The sequence below is a fragment of the Aotus nancymaae genome, unplaced genomic scaffold (genome assembly GCF_030222135.1).
Source record: "Aotus nancymaae isolate 86718 unplaced genomic scaffold, 86718_ANA_hifiasm-v0.15.2.pri h1tg000002l, whole genome shotgun sequence".
Classification (NCBI taxonomy): Eukaryota; Metazoa; Chordata; class Mammalia; order Primates; family Aotidae; genus Aotus; species Aotus nancymaae.
Window position 1 is genome coordinate 9251704 of NW_026988413.1, and position 23111 is coordinate 9274814.

Sequence of the window (23111 nt, forward strand, 5' to 3'; positions counted from 1 at the left end):
AGTTTTAAAATGAAATGGGAACAAATTAGGATGGCGCGGTGGCTCACGCTTATAATCTCAGCACTTTGGGAGCCTGAGGCGGGGGGGATCACATGAGGTCAGGGGTTTGAGACCAGCCTGGCCAACATGGCAAAACCCCATCTCTACTAAAAATACAAAAAATAACCTGGCACAGTAGTGGACGCCTGTAATCCCAGCTACTCAGAAGGCTGAGGCAGGAGAATCACTTAAACCTGGGAGGTGGAAGTTGCAGTGAGCTGAGATGGCGCCACTGCACTCCAGTCTGGGTGACAGAGTGAGACTCCGTCTCAGGGGGAAAAAAAAGGGAACAAACCAATCTCTGTAACGGAAAAAAAGAGGGATTTTTAAACTGTGACCCTGCTCTAAGAGAACAGCTCCAGGGGAAACCAGTGCAGTGGTACCCTGCTCGGGACTGCCTGGGAGAATTGACAGAAAAGAATGTGTTACAGTGGAGGGCCTTGACTACCAGTTGTCCAGGTCCTTGGTGTTTTGAACAAAGAATTCAACAAAATGCACCAACAAAGTAGCAGAGGGATGAAACTGAGGAATGAAGCAGTGAAAACAGGAATTTTTTGTTTTTTGAGACGGAGTCTCACTCTGTTGCCGAGGCTGGAGTGAAGTGGTGCGATCTCGGCTCATTGCAACGTACGCCCCTGGGTTCAAGTGAGTCTCCTGCCTCAGCCTCCTGAGTAGCTGGGATTACCAGCGCCTGCCACCATGCCCTGTATTTTTAGTAGAGACAGCTTTCACCATCTTGGTCAGGCTGGTCTTGAACTCCTGACCTCATGATCCACCCGCCTTGGCCTCCCAAAGTGCTGGGATGACAGGCATGAACCACTGCACCCCGGCTGGCAAAAGCAGGAATTTATTGAAGTGAGAAAGTGCTCCGCAGGGAGGGGAGTGGGCCTGCGCAAGCGGCTCAAGGGCCCCATTACAAAGTTTTCTGGGCTTTAAGTAGTCCGTTTGAGGTTCTTATTGGCTACCCCTTATTTGGATGAATGATTTGGTCTGTGGCTAATTAAAGGTTGAGGTGAATTGGCACCCTATGCAGATAAGTCCAAGGCACTCTCCTTTTCCACCTGCGCCGTGGGGGAAAGGGGAGGGTTGCAGGGAAAGTAGCCTTTGCTCCTTTGCTACTCAGGGTGGGGAGATGGGGGATTCCCTTTGGTCTAGCTTTAGGAAGTTTGCATTGATTGGCCTTAGGTTCCCTGCCCCCAGACCCAGGTGTTTTCCTTTTGATCCAACTTTGGGATGCCAACATGAATTGGCCCTGGATTTCCTGCCCCCAGACGTTGGGAAGTCAGCACAAATTGGCCTTAAGTTCCTTGTCTCTGGACCCTATTCTCCTGCCTCAGATGCACTCACCAAACATGTGAACCAAACAAGCTGTTGAGGGAAAAGCAACTATTTCTAAAGGAAAAATTATGCCTGTTTGGTGTTTTGAAAGAATAAAAAGATAGTTTCTCATTGTGTCCACTTGAATATTTAGTAGACATTTCAAATTCAACATTTCCAACATTTCCAAAACCAAACTCCTGATTTTCCTCCCCTAGCCTGTTCCTTTTGAAACAAGAAAAATTTCCTGACCCCTCTGCAGGACTCATGAAGGATGTGGCTTATCTAGTCAGCTCAGAGCTCTCAACCCCTCGCAGGAGGGGAGGCATGTAGGTGAGTGGGGGTAGGGGCTGGGACAAGAAACTCTTGCTTCTGGGCCCCAGCAGGAGTAGAGCTCTGTGCAGCCCCATGGCAGCATCTAGTGGGGGATACCTGTGACCCCTGGAGGCCCAGAGAGCATGTGTGATGGTATACCCTTTTAGCTTTGCCGCAGGACAGCTTAAGTGTTTAACAGCTCAGTGCGACAGCCCTTTATATCCCGAGCTCTTGTTCGGTATCAGGTGGCGCAAACGAATTGAAGATGATAAATGCGGGGGATTTTATTGGCAATGAAAGTGGCTCAGGCTGGGTGTGGTGGCTCACACCTGTGATCCCAGCACTTTGGGAGGTCGAGGCGGGCAAATCACGAGGTCAAGAGACCAAGACCATCCTGGCCAACATGGTGAAACCCTGTCTCTACTAAAAATACAAAAATTAGCTGGGCATGGTGTTATGTGCCTGTAGTCCAAGCTACTTAGCAGGCTGAGGCAGGAGAATGGCTTGAACCCAGGAGGTGGAGGTTGCAGTAAGCTGAGATCTTGCCAATGCACTCCAGTCTGGCAACAGAGCGAGACTCTGTCTAAAAAAAATTAATAAATAGCCGGGCGCAGTGGCTCACGCCTGTAATCCCAGCACTTTGGGAGGCCGAGGCGGGTGGATCACGAGGTCAAGAGATCGAGACCATCCTGGTCAACATGGTGAAACCCCATCTCTACTAAAAATACAAAAAATTAGCTGGGCATGGTGGCGCGTGCCTGTAATACCAGCTACTCGGGAGGCTGAGGCAGGAGAATTGCCTGAACCCAGGAGGCAGAGGTTGCAGTGAGCCGAGATCGCACCATTGCACTCCAGCCTGGGTAACAAGAGCGAAACTCCTTCTCAAAAAAAAAAAAAAAATTAATAAATAAAAGTGACTCTCAGTGGGATGGAGAGCTGGAAAGGGGATGGAGTGGGAAGGTGGTCTTCCCCTGGAGTTCCATAGTCCCCCACCAAACTCTTCTCTGAGGTGCTGCTGTCAAGTCATTACTCTGAAGTCAAGCTGTTTCTTCTCTTCTCTCCTTCTTCGCCACTCTGCTGCAAGTGGAACCTGGGGTTTTCATGGGTAAAGGATGGGGGCAGGGTGACCCAGGGTGGTTTTTGAAAAAGCAACATTCAAGTGGGAAAATGGGGATGTAAAGTTCTCACTTTGGGCGGTGGGTTGAGACTTAAGGGTGGGGCCCTCACCAGAGACCACAGTCTTCTACCTAGTATTTTCCTGCCTCCTGTTTGAATCACTTCCCATCTCAGTGAATAGAAACTCCATCTTCTAGTTTCTCAAGTCAAAAATCTAGGTATTTCTCTTTTTCTCTCAAAACTCTCACTTAATCCATCAACAAATCCTGACAGCTCTACCTTCAAATGTATCCTGAATCTTATCTCTTCTCACCACACCCTCCAAGACCACCTGGTTCAAGCCAAGGACATGTACTTCAGAGGCTCAAAGCAGATTTCACGGAAGCCCTCACACAGTAAGATTATATATATATATATGTAGTTTCACTTGTTGCCCAGGCTGGAGTGCAATGGTGTAATCTCAGCTCACTGCAACCTTTGCCTCCCGGGTTCAAGCAATTCTCCTGCCTCAGCCTCCTTTGGCAGGCAGATCACTTGAGTCCAAGAGCTCAAGACCAGCCTGACCAATATGGTGAAACCCTGTCTCTACTAAAATACAAAAAAAATTAGCCAGGCGTGGTAGCATGCGCTTATAGTCCCAGCTACTCAGGAGGCTGAGGCAGGAGAATTGCTTGAACCCAGGAGGTAGAGGTTGCAGTCAGCCAAGATCACTCCGCTGCACTCCAGCCTGGGCAACAGAGTGAGAAAAAAAAAAAAAAAAAGAATAAGGAAATGGCCACCAGTTACAAAGAGACCTTGGGGATAAGAACCAAGAAAAGCACAGAAGTAGACTGACTGGTAGTCACTGGCTTTCTTTGTGAAAGTTTAGTTGGGAGGTAAGGAATTCCTCTGGACAGTTACAATCTTGTTGTTAGTGGTGGAAAAGATCCAAGCGGTGGCATATCTGTATGGGTTCATAGCAACTTCAGTCCTTGCCTCCTCAGAAGAAATAATTTGACTGAGGGGCAGAAAGCAGAAAAAGAAACCGAGGCAAGTTTCAGAGCAGGAGTGGAAGTTTATTTTAAAAGGCTTTAGAACAGGAAAGAAAGGAAAATTCACTTGGAAGAGACCCAAGCAGGTGCCTGAAGGTCCGAGAGAGAGGAGGAGACAGCAAAAAAGGGGGTCTTTAACCTTGATCCTAGGACTGTATAGGATCCCCCCTTTCCCATGCTTCTTCCCTTATGGTGGGCTTCCCGCATACGCAGTGCTTTCCTTACCCTTTGGGCACACACAGTGTGTTTAGAGAGTTACGTGCATGCCCATCTGAGGCTTTTTTACTCTTTCCAGTGACATGTGCCCCCGGAATGTCATACTTTGCCATTTTTTAAAGTCTCACTCTGCACCCACAGGCTGGAGTCCAGTGGCGCGATCTCGGCTCACTGCAACCTCCGCCTCCCGGAGTTCAAGCGATTCTCCTACCTCGGTCTCCTGAATAACAGGGATTATAGGCGCGCGCCACCACGCCCGGCTAATTTTTTGTATTTTTAGTAGAGACAGGTGTCACCGTGGTGCCCAGGCTGGTCTGGAACTCCTGACCTCGTGATCCGCCCGCCTCGGCCTCCCAAAGTGCTGGGATTGCAGGCGTGAGCCACTGCGCCCTTCCGGCGGTTGGTTTTATAGACAGAAAAAGCTTGGGGGAAGCAGAAACAGAAAACTAAAAGTGGGTTGGTTGTTTCAAAGTTACTTTTCTTCTAAACGTTAAAGCAGAGGGGTCTTCCTTATCATGCTGGCCTGTTTGGTCAGATAAACATCTCCGTTTGCCTTGGTGATGCGGCACTTTTGCCTGAGTAACTCCATTTTGGTGTGGTCTGTTGGACCCTAGTGCTGGAGCTGAGCTCGAACCAACGGCCTCCAATTATTTTATTTAATAATACACTTTCATTTTGAAGACAGGTGGTTTGAAGTAGCAAAAATTGAGACAGAAAATGGCGACGTTACACATGCTCCAAATCCGCAAGTCCCTAATTTACATACCGATCAATTTCAGATGCAGTCTCGTGTAACCCCAAAGGAGGAGGGGGTCAGCGCTCAGGAGAGCCTGGAGCAGCTCCAGTTCACATTCAGAGATCCAGGGAGCCCAGAATGCACAGCGCCGCAGGGGCGCCTCCCGCCAGCAGGCGGCGCTGTGGGATCCCAGCCGGAGCTGTGTCCAGGAGCAGGAAAGGCAGCGTTCTCAGCGTGCCCTGCGTGTCCCCAGGGCAACGGCCGCCACAGAGCGGGATCCTCGGGTCGCGCGGGGTCGGGGTGCGGCTGAAGGGCGCAGGCACCGCCTAGGGGGACCACACCTGCTTTTCCTGCGCGAGACCGGAGCTCAGACTCCGGGTCTCAGATCCTCGTCGGGCAGTCGCGGGAGGGCTCGGGCTCGCAGAATCTGCGGCTGTTGGGGCTGCAGGTGCTGGGGCCGGGGCAGTGCGGGGCGGTCGGTTGGCCCCCGAGGAGTAAGCGGAGTCGGGCGGTTTCCGCCCGGAGGAGGCGCCTCCTCGGGGCTGCCTTGACCGAGTGAAATCTGCGGGGAAGCCCTGGCCGGGGAACCTTCTGCCAGCTCGTGCCCTGGGGCCTGGACGAAGGGCGGTGAAGAAAACACAGCCCTCGGCTCTGCGGTCCTGAGACTGCGACTTTTCATCTTAGTTTCCCATCGAGTGTGGGGCCCCGGTGTTCGCATGCTGTGGAATCAATGAATTAATCAGTGGAGGTGTCCCGCACGCACCCCGCTGACTTTGCTCAGTCCAGAGCTTTCTGAGAGGATCTGCTTCCCTAAGCTCAGCTTGTGGCTGGAGACTCTGCTGGGTGAGGTGCAGATTGGGAACAAGAAGAGGAAATTACGGGTGAGAAAAGGAAAGGATTCCCATAAGGGGCACATGTGAAAGTACAATGCTAAATTGCAATATTAGGCACTTCCATTTTCTTTATATTTAAGACAGTCTCGCTCTGTCACCCAGGCTGGAGTGCACTGGTGCGATCTCGGCTCACTGCAACCGCCGCCTCGCAGGTTCAAGTGATTCTCCTGTCTCAACCTCCTGAGTAGCTGGGATTACAGGCACGCACTACCATGCCCAGCTAATTTTTGCATTTTTAGTAGAGATGGGTTTCACCATGTTGGCCAGGCTGGTCTCGAACTCCTGACCTCAGGATTTGCCCACTTCGGCCTCCCAAAGTGCTAGGATTATAGGTGTGAACCACTGCGCCCAACCTAATTTTTGTGGTTTTAGTAAAGATGGGTTTTCACCATATTGGCCATGCTGGTTTTGAACTCCTGACCTTAAGTGATCCACCTGCCTCACTCAGCCTCCCAAAGTGCTGGGATTACAGGGGTGAACCACAACACTTGGCCTGGCATTTGCTTTTAATTACTCAGCTTCCTGAGTAGCTGGGATAGCAGGCACCGGCCACCACACCTGGCTAATTTTATATTTTTAGGAGAGATGGGGTTTCACATGTTGGTCAGGCTAGTCTGGAACTCCTGACCTTAGGAGATCTGCCCACCTCGGCTTCCCAAAGTGCTAGGATTACAGGAGTGAACCACAGCTCCTGGCCAAGAACCTTTTTTTACAAATAATGTTTGGTAGTCACACCCTTTAGAACTGGAATTCTGTGGAATTCTCTTTGGGAAGTAAGGTGAATTTCTTATACAAAGGACAGAGCAATTAATTCTTCCTGTGTAGGTTTCACTAAAGAAAAGTCAGTTGTTCTGGGCCTTAAATGATTTAAAAAAAAAAAAAAAAAGTTTTCCTAGGTTAAGGAAATGGGAGAGGGCATTTCAAGAGGGTTTGAGAAAAGACAAGGGGTGGCGACAATGGAGTGTGTTCAAGACTGGCCTGTCATCTTTTCTGGCTAGATCATAGGGTTCTTTGGGGAAAAGTAGCAGGAAATAACCTGTGTTAGGCCAGCTCATGGACAGCCTTGAATGCTACGTTGGATTTGGCCTGCATCCTAAAGGCATTAGGCTGCCACAGAGGCTTTAAAGAAGAGAAGGGTATGATCTGTATATTGGAAAGTTAACTGATCACATGATGTAGGTTCAATGAATCTAGAGAAATTGGAAGAAAATGGCTAGATAAGAGGCTATTTCTGCTGCAACTTCTCAAGTCTGCAATTGTAATATGAAAGCAGCATAGACTAGACATTAAAAAGTGAGAGTGGCTGTGTGCCAATAGAAATTTACTTATGAATTCTGAAACTTGAATTACATATCATTTTTACATGCTGTGAAACATTATCCTTCTTTTGATTTTTTTTTTTTTTTTGAGACAGAGTCTTGCTCTCCAGGTTGGAGTGCAATGGCTTGATCTCAGCTCACTGCAGCCTCCATCTCCCGGGTTCAAGCAATTCTTGTGCCTCCGCCTCCCAAGTAGCTGGGATTATGACAGCTTTTTTTTCCTTTTTTTGAGATGGAGTCTCACTCTGTCATCCAGGCTGGAGTGCAGTGGTGAAATCTTGGCTCACTTCAACCTCCAATTCCTGAGTTCAAGTGATTCTCTTGCCTCAGGCTTCCGAGCAGCTGAGATTACAGGTACCGTCCACCACGCCTGGCTAATTTTTTTTTTAATTTTTAGTATAGAGATGGGGTTTGCCATGTTGGCCAGGCTGGTCTCAAACTCCTGACCTCAAGTGATCTGCCTGTCTTGGCCTCCCAGAGTGCTGGGATTACAGGTATGAACCACTGTGCCTGGCCCTTCTTTTGACTTTTTTTTTTCCAATGGCTTAAAAAAGTATGGCTGGTCCTGGTGGCTCACAACTGTTTGCCTTTGATGGTTGAGTGCTGCCCCTTGGCCCCTGCCACCTCGGGGTCCAATTACTCCCATCGTATTTAAATTTTGTAGTTGAGTGACTGTAGTTCCCACTGTTATATCTGACATACAGAGAAGAGCAATTACTGGACTCTTCAAAGATGCAGGTGCTGCCCTCACAAATCTAATTTGCAAGGCATTGTTCAAGGGTATATATTCCGGACCTTCCCAGCTGGGATGAGTAGGTCTAAAGTGATTAATACACTCCACCATCCCAATCTCCCTAAGCCTTTGGATCCCTTACTTTACATTAAACCAAGGGAGATCAGATATTTATAGCTCACTCACAGTGGGCCATCTTTTCATCCATATTTCAGCTAATCAAGCAAATACTTTTTTTAACTCCCTGAGCTGTAACGTTAAATGCAGATTCCCTATTTAGTAGGCCCAAATCAATAAATTAAGCCTGATCCAACTCTATGTTCCTTCCACCTTTTTTTTTTTTTTGAGACAGGGTCTTGTTCTGTCGCCCAGGCTGGAGTGCAGTGGCGCGATCTCAGCTCACTGCAACCTCTGCCTCTTGGGTTCAAGCGATTCTCCTGCCTCAGCCTCCCACGTAGCTGGGATTACAGGCGTGCACCACCATGCCCAGCTAATTTTTGTATTTTTAGTAGAGACGGGGTTTACCATGTTGGACATGATGATCTTGATCTCTTGACCTCGTACTCCACCAGCCTCAGCCTCTCAAAGTGCTGGGATTACAGGCGTGAGCCACTGCACCCGGCAAGAAAACTCAAGCAGTTCTTTTCTAATGTAGTGCACGTCCTCATGGGTCACACTCTCAACCTTACCTCTAGGCACCCACTGGGACTTTAGTTATAGGTCTAGAAGCAAACAGGGGTGTTGGGGTGGCTTCTGAGGAGAATCAACATGATTTTGCCTGGCAGTTGCCTCAGGTGAGGCCATCACTGTTGTCTCAGGCAGCACAGGTTTTATTTCCTCAGACAAAGGTGGTAAGGCTGACAGCAGCATGGGTCGGGGAGGGGATGTTGCCACTACTGGGGATGGGGAAGCTGTTCCTTCTGACAAAAAAGGTTCATCAGAGTTTACAAACTCAGTGTCCCCAGCTTCATCGGGGTCCTCCCACACATCCGCATTCCATGTTGCAGGGTCCCATTCTTTTCCAATGAATGCCCTCACTTTGACAGTAGACACCTGGCCAGGCTGTGCATGCACCTTTCATTGCAGCAGCCACTTGCATGATAAGAGATCTTATGTCTGTTTTTTTTCTCTCACAATTTTAGCTCTTTCTCTATAGGAGATAAGAATCTCACTCAGGGCAATCTTAGCAGATTTGAGGCTCAGTATCTGCTTCTGAAGCCAGGAGACAGAATCCCTGAGTTCATCATTTTCTTCCATCACTTTGTCAACTGAATTTAGGAGCAACCAACCAGCTTCATTATGTTCATTGGTTTTCTACATTTGGTGAAAGGTATTATGTACAGCGTCACTAAACTCCTGCCTCTCACGAGCAATCAATCAGGAGCATCAAATGCGTTTATTTTGCATAACTCTAAACAGTTAATGCCACGGACTATCAGTGTTCTCCAAACTATTAGAAGTAGAGTCCTTAGCGTTTTTGGGTCTAATCATACTAAGCAGCCAACTCCAGAAACCCCAAAACCAACAAAAGAAATCCATCCTTAATATTCTGTTCTTCTAGAACCACTCTTGGTACCAAAATTTGTATTAGGGTTCTCTAGAGGACAGAACTAATGGAATATATATTTATATATAAAGGTGAGTTTATTAAGTATTAACTCACAATCACAAGGTCCCACAATAGGCGATCTGCAGGCTGAGGAGCAAGGAGAGAGAGTCTGAGTTCCAAAACTGAAGAACCTGGATTCTGATGTTCGAGGGCAGGACACATCCTGGGAGAAAGATGTAGGCTGGGAGTCTAGGCCAGTCTTCCTCTTCACATTTTTCTGCCTGCTTATATTCTAGCTGCGCCAGCAGCTGATTAGATGGTCCTCACCCAGATGAAGGGTGGGTCTGCCTTCCCAGCCCACTGACTCAAATGTTAATATCCTTTGGCAGCACCATCACAGACAGTCAGGATAAATAATTTGTATCTTTCAATCCAATCAAGTTGACACTCAGTATTAACCATCACATCAGCTGTCGTTAATGTTAGTGTATTTTATGTGTGGCCCAAGATAGTTCTTCCAATGTGGCCCAGGGAAGCCAAAAGATTGGACACCCCTGGAGTAGAGAATTGTTGCAAAGAGGTCAGGATGTGACACTTCGGTGAATGTGGCTACTTGCCTAACCAGCCAGGGGGCAATCAGTGAGGTAAGTCCCAGTCAGACAGTCCTCATCCTGGAATAGAGCACAGGAAGAGAACTTTATAAGTGGTGATGAGAGATGTTATTGGTTGGCCAGGCACAGTGGCACATGCTGGTAATCCCAGTGCTTTAGAAGGCCAATGCAGGAGGATACCTTGAGCCCAGGAATTCGAGGCTGCTGTGGGCTATGATTGTACCACTATACTCCAGCCTCAGTGACAGAGCGAGATCCTGTCTCAGAAAAAAAAGAGAGAGAGAGATGGCATCATTGGCAGCCTCTGAGATTCCAGGGTTCATAGGGAGTAGAAACCAAGTGCAGTAAGTGTGGGAGATGAGGCAGTAGAGGAAGCCCAGCCTGTTACGTGGGCAACTATTCTTTCAGGTTTGCTGTTGTTTTTGAGAGGGAGTCTCACTCTGTTGCCTGGGCTGGAGTGCAATGGCACAATCTCGGCTCACTGCTACCTCCACCTCCCAGGTTCAAGCAATCCTCCCACCTCAGCCTCCTGAGTAGCTGGGACTACAGGGATGTTCCATCATGCCCTGCTGATTTTTGTACTTTTAGTGGAGATGGGGTTTCACCATGTTGGCCAGCCTGGTCTTGAACTCATAGCCTCAAGTGATCCACCTGCCTCAGTCTCCCAAAATGCTGGGATTACAGGTATGAGCCACTGCAGCTGGCCTTCTTTCAGGTTTGATGGTTAAGGGAGGAAAAAACCTTATAAAGAAGAAACCTTACAAAGTGAAAGAAGAATCCAAAGTAAGGATTTTTAAGAATGTAGAGGCATGATATTGGCTTAAGGAAATGAACTAGGAGAAGGGAAATATTAAAGAGAGGAAATAATTTGTGAAGCAAACAGGGGATGGATCCAGAGGATGGGGCCAAGGCTCTTTTTTTTTTTTTTTTAAGACAGAGTTTCACTCTGTCACCAGGCTGGAGTGCAGTGGTGCAATCTCGGCTCACTGCAACCTCCACCTCCCAGGTTCAAGTGAGTCTCCTGCCCCAGCATCCTGAGTAGCTAGGACTATAGGCACGTGCCACCATGCCCAGCTAATTTTTATATTTTTAGTAGAGACGGGGTTTCACCATGTTGCCCAGGATGGTCTCAATCTCTTGAACTTGTGATCCACCTGCCTCGGCCTCCCTGAGTGCTGAAATTACAGGCGTGAACCACTGCGCCTGGCCTAAGGGCTGTTTTTGAAAAGGAATAAGGACCTGACCTTCCTTTGGAGCTAAGTATTGACAAACTACCTATTACCTATTATTGTGTAAAACATTACCCCAGTACTTAGTGGGTTAAACCAGCAAGCATTTATGATGGACAGTTTCTGTAGGACAGGAATGCAGGCACAGCTTAACCAAGTACCTCTGGCGTAAAGCTTCTCATGAGGTTTGAGAAGCTGCTGGCTGGAGCTGAAGTCTCATCTGAAGGTTTGACTGAAGGAAGGCTCCACCCCCATGCTCTCTCCTGTGGCTGGTGGCAGGCCTCAGTCCCTCCCGCATGGGCCTCTCCATAGAGCTGCTTCACAGCATGGCCGCTGGCTTCCACTGAGGAGAGAGAGACAGAGAGATGGAGAGCAAGTGCTGGAAAGAACAAGAGAGCTTGCTGGCTATGGAGGCCATCATCTTTTAAAAACTGGGTGCGGTGGCTCAAGTCTGTAATCCCAGCACTTTGGGAGGCCGAGGCGGGTGGATCATGAGGTCAAGAGATCGAGACCATCCTGGTCAACATGGTGAAACCCTGTCTCTACTAAAAATACAAAAAATTAGCTGGGCATGGTGGCACGTGCCTGTAATCCCAGCTACTCAGGAGGCTGAGGCAGGAGAATTGCCTGAACCCAGGAGGCGGAGGTTGCAGTGAGCCGCGATAGCGCCATTGCACTCCAGCCTGGGTAACAAGAGCGAAACTCCGTCTCAAAAAAAAAAAAAAAAAAAAAAAAACTTAATCTCAAAAGTCATAGCTCATAATTTCCTTGGTATCCTGCGTGTGAGTGGGGAGGCAGTAAGTCCACTCCACATGCCATCGTGGAGGCTGCCCCCACCACTGCTGCAGAAGGCAGAGAAGCTCATGTCCCTTTTGCCTCTGGAAGTGAAATATCTGCTGTGGATGAAGGTGGTAAGCAGTGGGAGTAGGGAATTAAGTAATGTGGTAAAGGTTTTGTACAGACACTGAGAATAGTGGGAAAGGAAGCTGTCCAAGAGCAGAATTGGATATGAAAAAATAATGGAACAGAAATACAATCAAAGTTCTGGAGGCCATGGCCTGGTTAGGACGGGGCAGAGCTTGGTGAGAGGTGCTTGCTGTAAGTTCCCTCCTAACCTTAGTCATCGGAATCTCACTTTGCTCTATCAGGTATGAGAAACTCTGGGAAACTTCAAAATGTCTCTATTCTTTCTTTTACCTTTTTGAATATCACTAACCTACCCATTTGACGACTGTTAAACTCACACATCTTTCATTTTAAAGTCACTTTTGCACTGAAGATTCAGCAGTGATTCAATGAGGCATCCACATAGTGGTGAAAGAAAGTAACTCTACAGAAAATTATCCTCTTCTGCCACTCTGAGTTTTCCTGCAGGAAGAAGAGAAAACTACCTGTAATTTTACTATTTAAAAATTACTTTAGGCCAGGTGCGGTGGCTCATGCCGGTAATCCCAGCATTTTGGAAGCCTGAGGTGGTGGATCACCTGAGGTCAGGAGTTCGAGACCAGCTTGGCCAACATGGCAAAATCCTGTCTCTACCAAAAATATAAAAAAATTAGCCAGGCGTGGTGACCCACGCCTGTAATCCCAGTTACTCGGGAGGCTGGGGCAGGAGAATTGCTTGAACTTGGGGGGTGGAGGTTGTAGCGAGCCAAGATCATGCCACTGCATTCCAGCCTCAGTGACCCAGCCAGACTCCATCTCAAAAAGAAAGAAAAATTACATTAGAACTTCCTTATTCAGTGAGAAAGACTGATGAGGGGAAAACAGCCTCTTTCCTGCTGGATAAGAAAGAGGAAGGAAATAGCCATAAGAACTGCTGACCCAACACCATGGAAGCAGAACTGAGACAAGGAAAGCTCCTGTTCCCATCATTGGAGCCCTGGATTAAGCTACGCCTGAATTTACACTATGCCGGGATGCCGGTTACAAAAACTAATACAATTTCCTTTTTGTTTAGGACACTTTGGAGTTGAATTTTCTCTTACAAAATAAAGAGTCCTAATTGACACAGAAATTGTTAGCTAAATGGGGGGTTGCAAGTAACAGATACTAAACTATGGAACTGGCCGCATAGAGTGGGGCGGAGGGAGGGAAGTGAGGACCGTCCTGGAAGTTGACTGCCTTTGTTAGGTGGGAGTGATCATCTGCTGTTTCTCAAGACGTGAGTGACCACATACAGACTAAGATGAAGCACTGGGGACTTGGTAGGAAAAAAGTTCAGGTATTAACAGCTTGCTTCTTTCAGCCCTCAGCAAATACCTAGAAAAAAGAGACAGCCTTATCCTGAAACTGGTCAGTTTGTAAACAAAGAAGGGAGAAATATGGCTTTGCTAAGAGGGGCTGTTTCTAAACTTCAGCAATTTCTTCACATTTCATTTCCATTTAACTTTCTTCAGGTAAAATTTAAATTAATGATTTTATTAAGAATTATGGTCGGGAGTGGTGACTCATGCCTGTAATCACAGCACTTTGGGAGGTCGAGCGGGAGGATCACTTGAAGCCAGGAGTTCGAGACCAACCTGGGCAACATAGTGAGACTATTTAAAAAAAAAAAAAAAAAGAGGCTGGGTGCAGTAGCTCAGGCCTGTAATCCGAGCACTTTGGGAGGCTGAGGTGGGCGGATCATGAGGCCAGGAGTTCAAGACCAGCCTGACCAACATGGTGAAACCCTGTTTCTACTAAAAATACAAAAATTAGTCGGCGTGATGGTATGTGCCTTTAGTCTCACCTACTCAGGAGGCTGAGGCAGGAGAATCGCTTGAACCCAGGAGGTGGAGGTTGCAGTGAGCCAAGATTGTATCACTGCACTCCAGTCTGGGTGACAGAGTGAGACTGCGTCCCCAACACCAAAAAAAAAAAAAAAGAAAGAAAAGAATAGTATGAGCAGCATGATTGCACTTAGTAAAATAATTCCCATCTGTCTTTATACTGTCCTCTCAATTCAATGCAGAGAACTTTTATTCTCAGCCATTTGAGAGTAAATTGCCTCAGTTCCCATTACCCGCCAAACAAGGACATTCTCCTACATAACCACAATACACCATCAAAATCAGGAAACTGGAACGATACCATCAAAATGATACCATAACCATCCAAACCAGGAAACTGGAATGATACCGCCAATCCTTAGGGCCGCTTCAAGTTTTGACGGTCGTTCCAATAATGTCCTTTTGGCAAAAAGAGCCAGTTTAGAGTCGCCTGCTGTGTTCAGCTGTCCTTTCTCTCTAGTCTCTTTCAGTCTAGAACAGATTCATCCTGTTCTTGACTTCCATGGCCTTGCTGCTCTTCAGGACTACACAACGGTTATTTTGTCAAATGCCCCTTAATTTGAGTGTGTCTGGTATGTCTGTCTTCATGAGTAGGTTCAGGGTCATTTCTTCAGGGGGATGTCCAAGAAGTGATTGTGTGTTCTGTTCATCTCAGCAGGTGGCACACGACTCCAATTTGTATCAATACTGGCAATGTTCACTTTGATCACTTACGTTAGTGTCTGTCAGACTTTTCCACTAAGGAAGTTGCTTTTTCCCCTTCTTGATAACTTTTTTTTTTTTTTTTTTTTTGAGACGGAGTTTCGCTCTTGTTACCCAGGCTGGAGTGCAATGGCGCGATCTCGGCTCACCGCAACCTCCACCTCCTGGGTTCAGGCAATTCTCCTGCCTCAGCCTCCTGAGTAGCTGGGATTACAGGCACGCACCACCATGCCCAGCTAATTTTTTTATATTTTTAGTAGAGACGGGGTTTCATCATATTGACCAGGATGGTCTCGATCTCTCGACCTCGTGATCCACCCGCCTCGGCCTCCCAAAGTGCTGGGATTACAGGCGTGAGCCACCGCGCTCAGCCCCCTAGTCCTCTCTTTTAGCCTCTGGTGGTTGCCAGCAATTCTCTTTTCCTTTTTATTTTCTTTTTCATTCTTTTTTTTTTTTTTTTTTTTAAGAGACAGTTCTCATTTTGTCACCCAAGCTGAAATACAGTGGCACAATCATGGCTTGCTCTAGCTTCAATGTCCTGGGCCCAAGTGATCCTCTTCCCTCAGTCTCCCAAATAGCTGGGACTACAGGTGTGTGCCACCACACCTGGGTTTTCTTTTTTTTATTCTTAGATGGAGTCTCACTCTGTTGCCCAGGCTGGAGTGCAATGGTGTGATCTCTCAGCTCACTGCAACCTCTGCCTCCCGGGTTCAAGCAATTCTCCCACCTCAGCCTCCTGAGTAGCTGGGATTATAGGCGCACACCACTACACTTGGCTAATTTTTTGTATTTTAGTAGAGTTGGGGTTTCACCATATTGCTCAGGCTGGTCTCAAACTCCTGAGCTCAGGCAATCTGCCCACTTCAGCCTCTCAGAATGCTTGGGTTACAGGTATGAGCCACTGCGCCTGGCCTAGCTAATTATTTTTGTTTTTATTTTTTAACAGTCCCCTAAAGGATTAGAAGTGTGAGCCACTTTGCCTGGCCCAATTGCCGACAATTCTTGGTGTTCTTCCGCTTGTAGCTGCATCACTCCAATCCCTGCGATGTCACCACATGGCCATCTTCCCTCTGTATGTCTCTGTGTCTCTTCGTATAAAGATACCACTGAGATTGGATTAGGGACCCACTCTACTCCAATACAACCTCATGTTTATTTATTACATGTGCAATGACCGTTTCCAAATAAGGTCACAGTCTGAGGTTCTGAGAAGGACATGAATTTTGGGGGGATGCTTTAATTCAGGTATAAGAAAATGGCAACACAGTATTTCAAAACTCAGTATTTCAAAACTCAGTATTCCAAAACTGTTTGCAGGAGAAGACAAGTGTACATCAAATAAGGACCAATTACAATAGCAAATAATGAGGCTGGGCGCAGTGACTCACGCCTGTAATCCCAGCACTTTGGGAGGCCAAGGTGCGTGGATCATTTGAGGTCAGGAGTTCAAGACCAGCCTGGCCATCAGGGTGAAACCTGTCTCGACTAAAAATAAAAAAAATAAAAAAGATTAGCTGGTCATGGTGGCATGCCTGTAATCTCTGCTACTTGGGAGGCTGAGGCAGCAGAATCGCTTGAACCTGGGAGGTGGAGGTTGCAGTGAGCTGAGATTGTGCCCCTGCACTCCAGCCTGGGCAACAGAGTGAGACTCTCTCTCTGGGGAAAAAAAAAAAAAAAAAAGAAAATAATGAAATGCCAAGCATGAAATAGTTTCACGTGGGCTGGAATAACTGGGTAAGTCTTTGGGAATAAGATGGAACTTGGGTAGGCCATTGAAGGAAAGTGAGGGCAGACATTTTGAAGTGAGGGTAACACATGGAGGTGAGGATGATCCCATGCCAAGCAGGTGAACAGGCTGGTGATGACTGGTCTAGCACAAGGGGGAGAGATATGCTTTTGAAACTGGCCCAATAGTCCCACAGACAGTTGCTTTTAGATAAACATAAAAATTGACCTTTCTGCCCTTAAAGCTTGAAACTTGTTTTTGTTTTATCTGAGCTCCTTCCTCAGAAAAGGACCTTCAGGAAGTATGGAAGAACTGAAACTCACCAGATCACCCACTGGATGCCTCCTTCCCCTCCATAGCTCCTTTTATCTTATGCATTGTTACATTTTTTCCCTGCTATATACATCCCTTGTTTTAGTCAATCAGGGAGATGGATTTGAGACTGAGCGCTCATCTCCTCAGCTGCAGCGCCTGATTAAAGCCTTCTTCCTTGGCAATACTGGTTGTCTCAATGACTGGCTTCTGTGTGGCGAGCAGCAGGACCTAGACCAAATCCCTGGTGTTTTGGTAACACTTTCAGACCAAGTTTGTTTTTAGAAGGAGCCTTGCTCTGTCATCCAGGCTGGAGTGCAATGGCGTAATCTCGGCTCACTGCAACCTCTGCCTCCCTGGTACCAGTGATTCTCCTGCCTCAGTCTCTTGAGGAGCTGGGATTACAGGCATGCACCACCACGTCCCACTGATTTTTTGTATTTTTAGTAGAGATAGGGTTTCACCACGTTGGCCATGCTGGACCTTAGGTGACCCACCCACCTCAGCCTCCCAAATTGCTGGGATTACAGGCATGAGCCACTGTGCCCGGCCCTTGACTAAGCTTTTAGAAAAAGCAAACTGCACCTCTATGTATGTCTTCTCAAATCAAATTTGGTGTCTTGTCAATTTTGCCAGGCACAGTGTTAGGAGCACTTTGTTATAGTGAGCAGGGGTGATACCAATTTAGGTTGGTATACTTTTTTTTTTTTTAGATCAAATCTCACTCTATTGCTCAGGCTGGAGTGCAGTGGCACAATCTCAGCTCACTGCAACCTCCACCACCTAGGTTCAAGTGATTCTCCTGCCTCAGCCTCCTCAGTATCTGGGATTACAGGTGTGCACCACTATGCCTGGGTAATTTTTGTATTTTTAGTAGCGATGTGGTTTCACCATGTTGGTCAGGCTGATCTTGAACTCCTGACCTTGTGATCTACCCGCCTCGGCCTCTGAAAGTCCTGGGATTACAGGCGTGAGCCACTGCTCCCGGCTAGGTTTGTATACTTCTTTTCTTTTTGGTTAATTTTAGATTGAGGGGGCACATGTGCAGGTCACATGAGTAGGTCACGTGATGCTGAGGTTTCAGCTTATAATGATCCTGTCACCTGAGTAGAGAACATAGTACCTAGTAAGGTACTTTTTCAACCCTTGGCCCCTTAATTGCCTCCCCCTTTTGGAATCCCCTGTATTTACCACTGCCATTTTTGTGTCCACGTGTACCAAATGTTTACCACTTACAAATGAAAACATACAGTATTTGGTTTTCTGTTTCTGCAGAAGTTCACTTAGGATGATGCCCTCCAACTGTATTCATAGTGCTGCAAAGGGCATGATTTTGTTCTTTTTTATGGCTGTGCACTTATTTTCTTAGGGTTTTCTGGTTGTTTTTTTGTTTTTTGAGACAGAGTTTCGCTCTTGTTGCCCAGGCTGGAGTACAATGGCACAATATCGGCTCTCTGCAACCTCTGCCTCCCAGGTTCAAGCGATTCACCTGCTTCAGCCTCCCGAGTAGTTGGGATTACAGGCATGCACCACGGCGCCTGGCTAATTTTTTTGTATTATTAGTAGAGATGGGGTTTCACCATGTTGGCCACACTGGTCTTGAACTCCTGACTTCAGGTGATCCACCCGCCTCGGCCTCTGAAAGTACTGGGATTACTGGTGTGAGCCACCGCACCTGGCCATTTTCTTAGTTTAATCCATGAACTTTTCCATTTCAAATAGGTTGGGAATTAATATCTACGGAAAAAAGGGTTCAACTATTCAGGCTTTCAAAATTGCTCCAGTATCCTGGCAAAAATTCTGTCCACCATTTAGAAGAGATGGGTTGTGTTTTTGTTTTGTGTTTGTTCTCTAACATTTGGGGCATCTAAGACTGATTTCTGAGAAGTAAAAACATTTGGTAATGTGGTGAAGTAGGTCACATCATAAAAGAAGAGCCTGCAATGCATTATATTGGTTTTGTTTCTGCCTTCATTTCCCAGAAAGTAAATACACTAAGGTATTTATACACATCAATAAATTTCTAATTATACCTTGGGAAAGAATAACCTTTGAGAGTACATGGTTATCTCCCCTTGTCTGAGAGTAAGAGACACAGGTTTAGTCACTGATTTCATGGGATTTTTAAAGACTCTTTCAAGTGGATTAAAAAAATATCTAAGACACATGAAAATTTTTAAATATTGTATTTTATGAGGTCAGGTGTAATGGCTTATGCCTGTAATCCCAGCACTTTGGGAGGCCGATGTGAGTGGATCACCTAAGGTCAGTAGTTGGAGACCAGCCTGGCCAACATGGTGAAAACCTGTTTCTACTGAAATTACAAAAGTTAGCCTGGTGCGGTGATGTGCACCTGTAATCCCAGCTACTTGGGAGGCTGAGGCAGAAGAATCGCTTGAACCCAGGAGGCAAAGGTTGCAGTGAGCTGAGATCACGCCACTGGACTCCAGCCTGGGTGACAGAGTGAGATTGTGTCTAAAAATAAATAAATAAATAAATAATAATAAAATATTGTATTTTAGGTCAGGTGCAGTGGCTCATGCCTGTAATCCCAGTACTTTGCGGGGCTGAGGCAGGCAGATCACTTGAGGTCAGGAGTTCAAGACCAGCCTGGTCAACATGACAAAACCCTGTCTCTACTAAAAATATAAAAATTAGCCGGGTATGGTGGTGCATGCCTGTGGTTCCAGCTACTCGGGAAGCTGAGGCACAAAAATTGCTTGAACCTGGAAGGCAGAGGTTGCAGCGAACTAAGATAGTGCCACTGCACTCCAGCCTGGGTAACAGGGCAAGACTCTATAGCAAAAAGAAAAAAAGAATTTTTTTTTTACTTTAGTTTATTTTGGCCTGAGCCACATAAATGATTCTCCGGATTTCTAAATAAAATGATAATGTCCTAAACTAGGACTTAATATGTCATGTATTCATTGTTTAATCTTATATTAGACAAGTTTGAACTCTGATATGATTTCTTTTCCTGTCCTCATTGTATAGAAATAGTTTTTCTCCTGAATTTAGCAGTATACAGAAGTCTGATTTGTGGGAGGACATCAGCCTTTTTTTCCATGCACAGCAGCTTACGCCTGTAATCCCAGCACTTTGGGAGGCTGAGGTGGGCGGATCACTTGAGGTCAGGAGTTCCAGATCAGCCTGGCCAACATGGTGAATCCCCATCACTACTAAAAATACAAAAATTAGCTGGGCGTGGTGGTGCATGCCTGTAATCCCAGCTACTCAGGAGGCTGAGGCAGGAGAATCACTTGAACCCAGGAGGTGCAGGTTTCAGTGAGCTGAGATCATGCCACTGCACTCCAGCCTCGATGACAGAGACTCCGTCTCAAAAATAGAAAAAAGACTATATATCTTTCTTTAGGGCTTTTTGTACAATAGCAATGAAATCAGCTTTGATGACAATTTATTTTTTATTTATTCATTTTAAAATATGAAACACTTCACAAATTTGTGTGTCATCCTTGCACAGGAGCCATGCTAATCTTCTCTGCATTGTTCCATTTACTTTTTTCTTTTTAATAAATTGCTGCCAAAGCCACTACGTGATGACAATTTAATGTAATTCACCTAAATACTTCTGTAGTTTGAAAAAGGGACTGTAAAAATTATTCAATATTAAAATATCAAGGACTATCAAGCTTTTTTTTTTTTTAAGATGGGATTTCAGGCATGGTGGTGCATGCTGCCTGTAGTCCCTGCTACTCAGGAGGCTGAAGTGGGAGGATGGCTTGAGCCCAGGAGGTTGCAGTGAGCTGAGATCGTGCCACTGCTCTCCAGCCTGGGTGGCAGAGTCTGACCTTGTCTTAAAAAAAAAACGAAATACCAGCTGTCATCCACACTGAGGCTGGTGTGCAGTGGTGCAATCATAGAGCTAACTGCATCCTCAAACTCCCGAGCTCAAGAGATCTTATTGTCTTAGGCCACAGATGTGTGCCACCATGCAAGGCTAATTTTTGTAAGTTTTCTTTTTGTAGAGATAGAGTTGATGTAGGATGGAGGGTGAGGTTGATGTCACTTTGTTGTTCAGCCTGGTCTTGAACTCCTGGCCTCAAGTGATCCTCCCACATCGGCCTCCTAAAGGCTGGGATTACAGGCTCCAGGCCAGGCCCTAAATTCTTTCTTTTTTTTTTTCTTGTTGCCCAGGCTGGAGTACAATGGCATGATCTTGGCACAATGGCACAATCTCAGGCTCACCGCAACGTCTGCCTCCTGGGTTCAAGCAATTCTCCTGCCTCAGCCTCCCAAGTAGCTGAGATTACAGGCATGTGCCACCATACCTGGCTAATTTTGTATTTTTAGTAGAGATGGGTTTTCACCATGTTGGTCAGGCTGATCTTGAACTCCCGACATCAGGGGATCCACCCACCTCCTTGACCTAGCAAAGTGCTGGGATTACAGGCGTGAGCTGCCACACCCTGCCCTAAATGCTTTTAAAAAGAACAGTTACTTTAGTTTCTTTAAGATATATGTGTGTTTATATACATATATAGACAGCACTTTAAGTGTTTTCTTCCCATCTTTGTATCAACAAAGGGCCAGTGAAATTGTATTTGTCCCACAACTGCGCAAATGGGGTCCTTATTCCTCTCAGTTTAAGAGTCATAAGAAAAAAGAAGATGAGAACTCGGACTTATCTGTCTTTTTGAAGAATATGGCTTTTTTTTTTAATTACAGGCACGTGCCACGACACTCTGCTAATTTTTATATTTTTAGTAGAGACAGGGTTTCACCATGTTGGCCAGGATGGTCTCCATCTCCTGACCTCATGATCTCCCGCTTTGGCCTACCAAAGTGCTGGGATTACAGGCATGAGCCACCGCACCAGACCCTTTAGTTGCTAAAAATACAAAAATTAGCCGGGAGTGGTGGCGGGGCGCCTGTAGTCCCAGCTACTGGGGAGACTGAGGGAGGAAAATCACTTGAACCAGGGAGGGGGAGGTTGCGGTGAGCGGAGATGGCGCCACTGCACTCCAGCCTGGGCGACAGAGCAAGACTCTTGTCTCAAAAAATAAAACAAAACAAAAAATAAAATATGATATTGAACTGTCTCATAGCCGACATTCACAGTACTCTATCAGTGTGTAGTGTAGAGTTAGTTGCATAATGTTCTGTCCTAAAAAATTGACCATGAACCATCAGATTAATAGGCGTTCAACAAGAAATTATTAAATTGGCCGGGCGTGGTGGCTCACTCATGCCTGTAATCCCAGCACTTTGGGAGGCCGAGACGGGTGGATCACGAGGTCAAGAGATCGAGACCATCCTGGTCAACATGGTGAAACCCTGTCTCTACTAAAAATACAAAAATTAGCTGGGCATGGTGGCGCACGCCTGTAGTCCCAGCTACTCGGGAGGCTGAGGCAGGAGAATTGCTTGAACCCAGGAAGCGGAGGTTGCGGTGAGCCGAGATCGCGCCATTGCACTCCACCCTGGGTAAACAAGAGCGAAACTCCGTCTCAAAAAAAAAAAAAAAAGAAAGAAATTATTAAATTAAATATTTTAATTGCTAAGGTCTGTGAGTTACCCATTTTTTTCTTCCCCACGTAATAATCTGCACACACGAGAAAATACTCCTGAACTCGAGTTTCTATTCTTTTTCTTTTTTCCCCCCATTTACCTTCTAAAACTCTCAGGTGTTAAAAAAAAAAGTCTCAAACTTAATACACATTACAGGCTTCTTTCCTGACATACAAAAATCATCATCTTAACCTAGTTTTCTTCTTCAAAATGGTCAAGAGGGAAAACCTCAAGCTTATATTCAGATCTGTGTAAACCACTAGATTGCCTATCTGATATTTTCTTTTGCAGAAAATCACTACAGTACCAAATAAGACGAAGCAAAGTTGAGACAAGAATCTGATGGCTTGTTTCTCCGAGATGAAATCTTGGAGGGAGGCTTCCCCAAATTCTAGTCTGGATTCACTTTACTGCATGCTTTCCCCCGCTCTCTAGCTCAGTAATCCGGAGGGAAATGCAAACTTTTATTTGCTCGAGCAGAAAAAGAAATTAAGAAGCCCAAGAACATGTAGCCGACTTGGAAGCCCCGTTCTGCCCTCTTCCCACCAACAGACAGGCTCATGCTTTTCCGCCCGCGTTGGTCTCCAGCCTCCCACAGCCGCGGCGGGTTGCTAGGACCGCCCCACTCCCCACCGCTCCGGTACCGACACGTGTTCTTCCTGCCCAGCTCCACCGCAGGACGCCGAGCCTAGCCGAGCCCCGCCTCGCTTCACATTTCCCAGGCTCCGCCTCTCCTGCCCCGCCCCCGGCACAGATAGCCAATCGCACCCCGAGGCGTATTCAGGTCCCGCCCCCGCGGTGCCCGGCCCGCCGCCTTTGTTCTCCCCCGCTCCTTCTCTCGGCCTGTGCGCTCCGGGCAAACCGAGTGGCAGCCGCTGATTGGTGGTCGTGGCGCAGCCAATCAGAAGGGGGCACCTCATGTTAGGGCTCGGAGTTTTAAACGCGCAGTCGAGGGCTGCGCGCAGAA

The 23111-nt window shown here is 46.7% G+C and overlaps 1 pseudogene; it reads right to left on the reverse strand.

Annotated features, from left to right (window-relative positions):
• Positions 1-20051: 20051 nt before the first annotated feature.
• On the reverse strand, positions 20052-20150 carry LOC135274293 (U6 spliceosomal RNA; annotated as a pseudogene).
• Positions 20151-23111: the final 2961 nt, after the last annotated feature.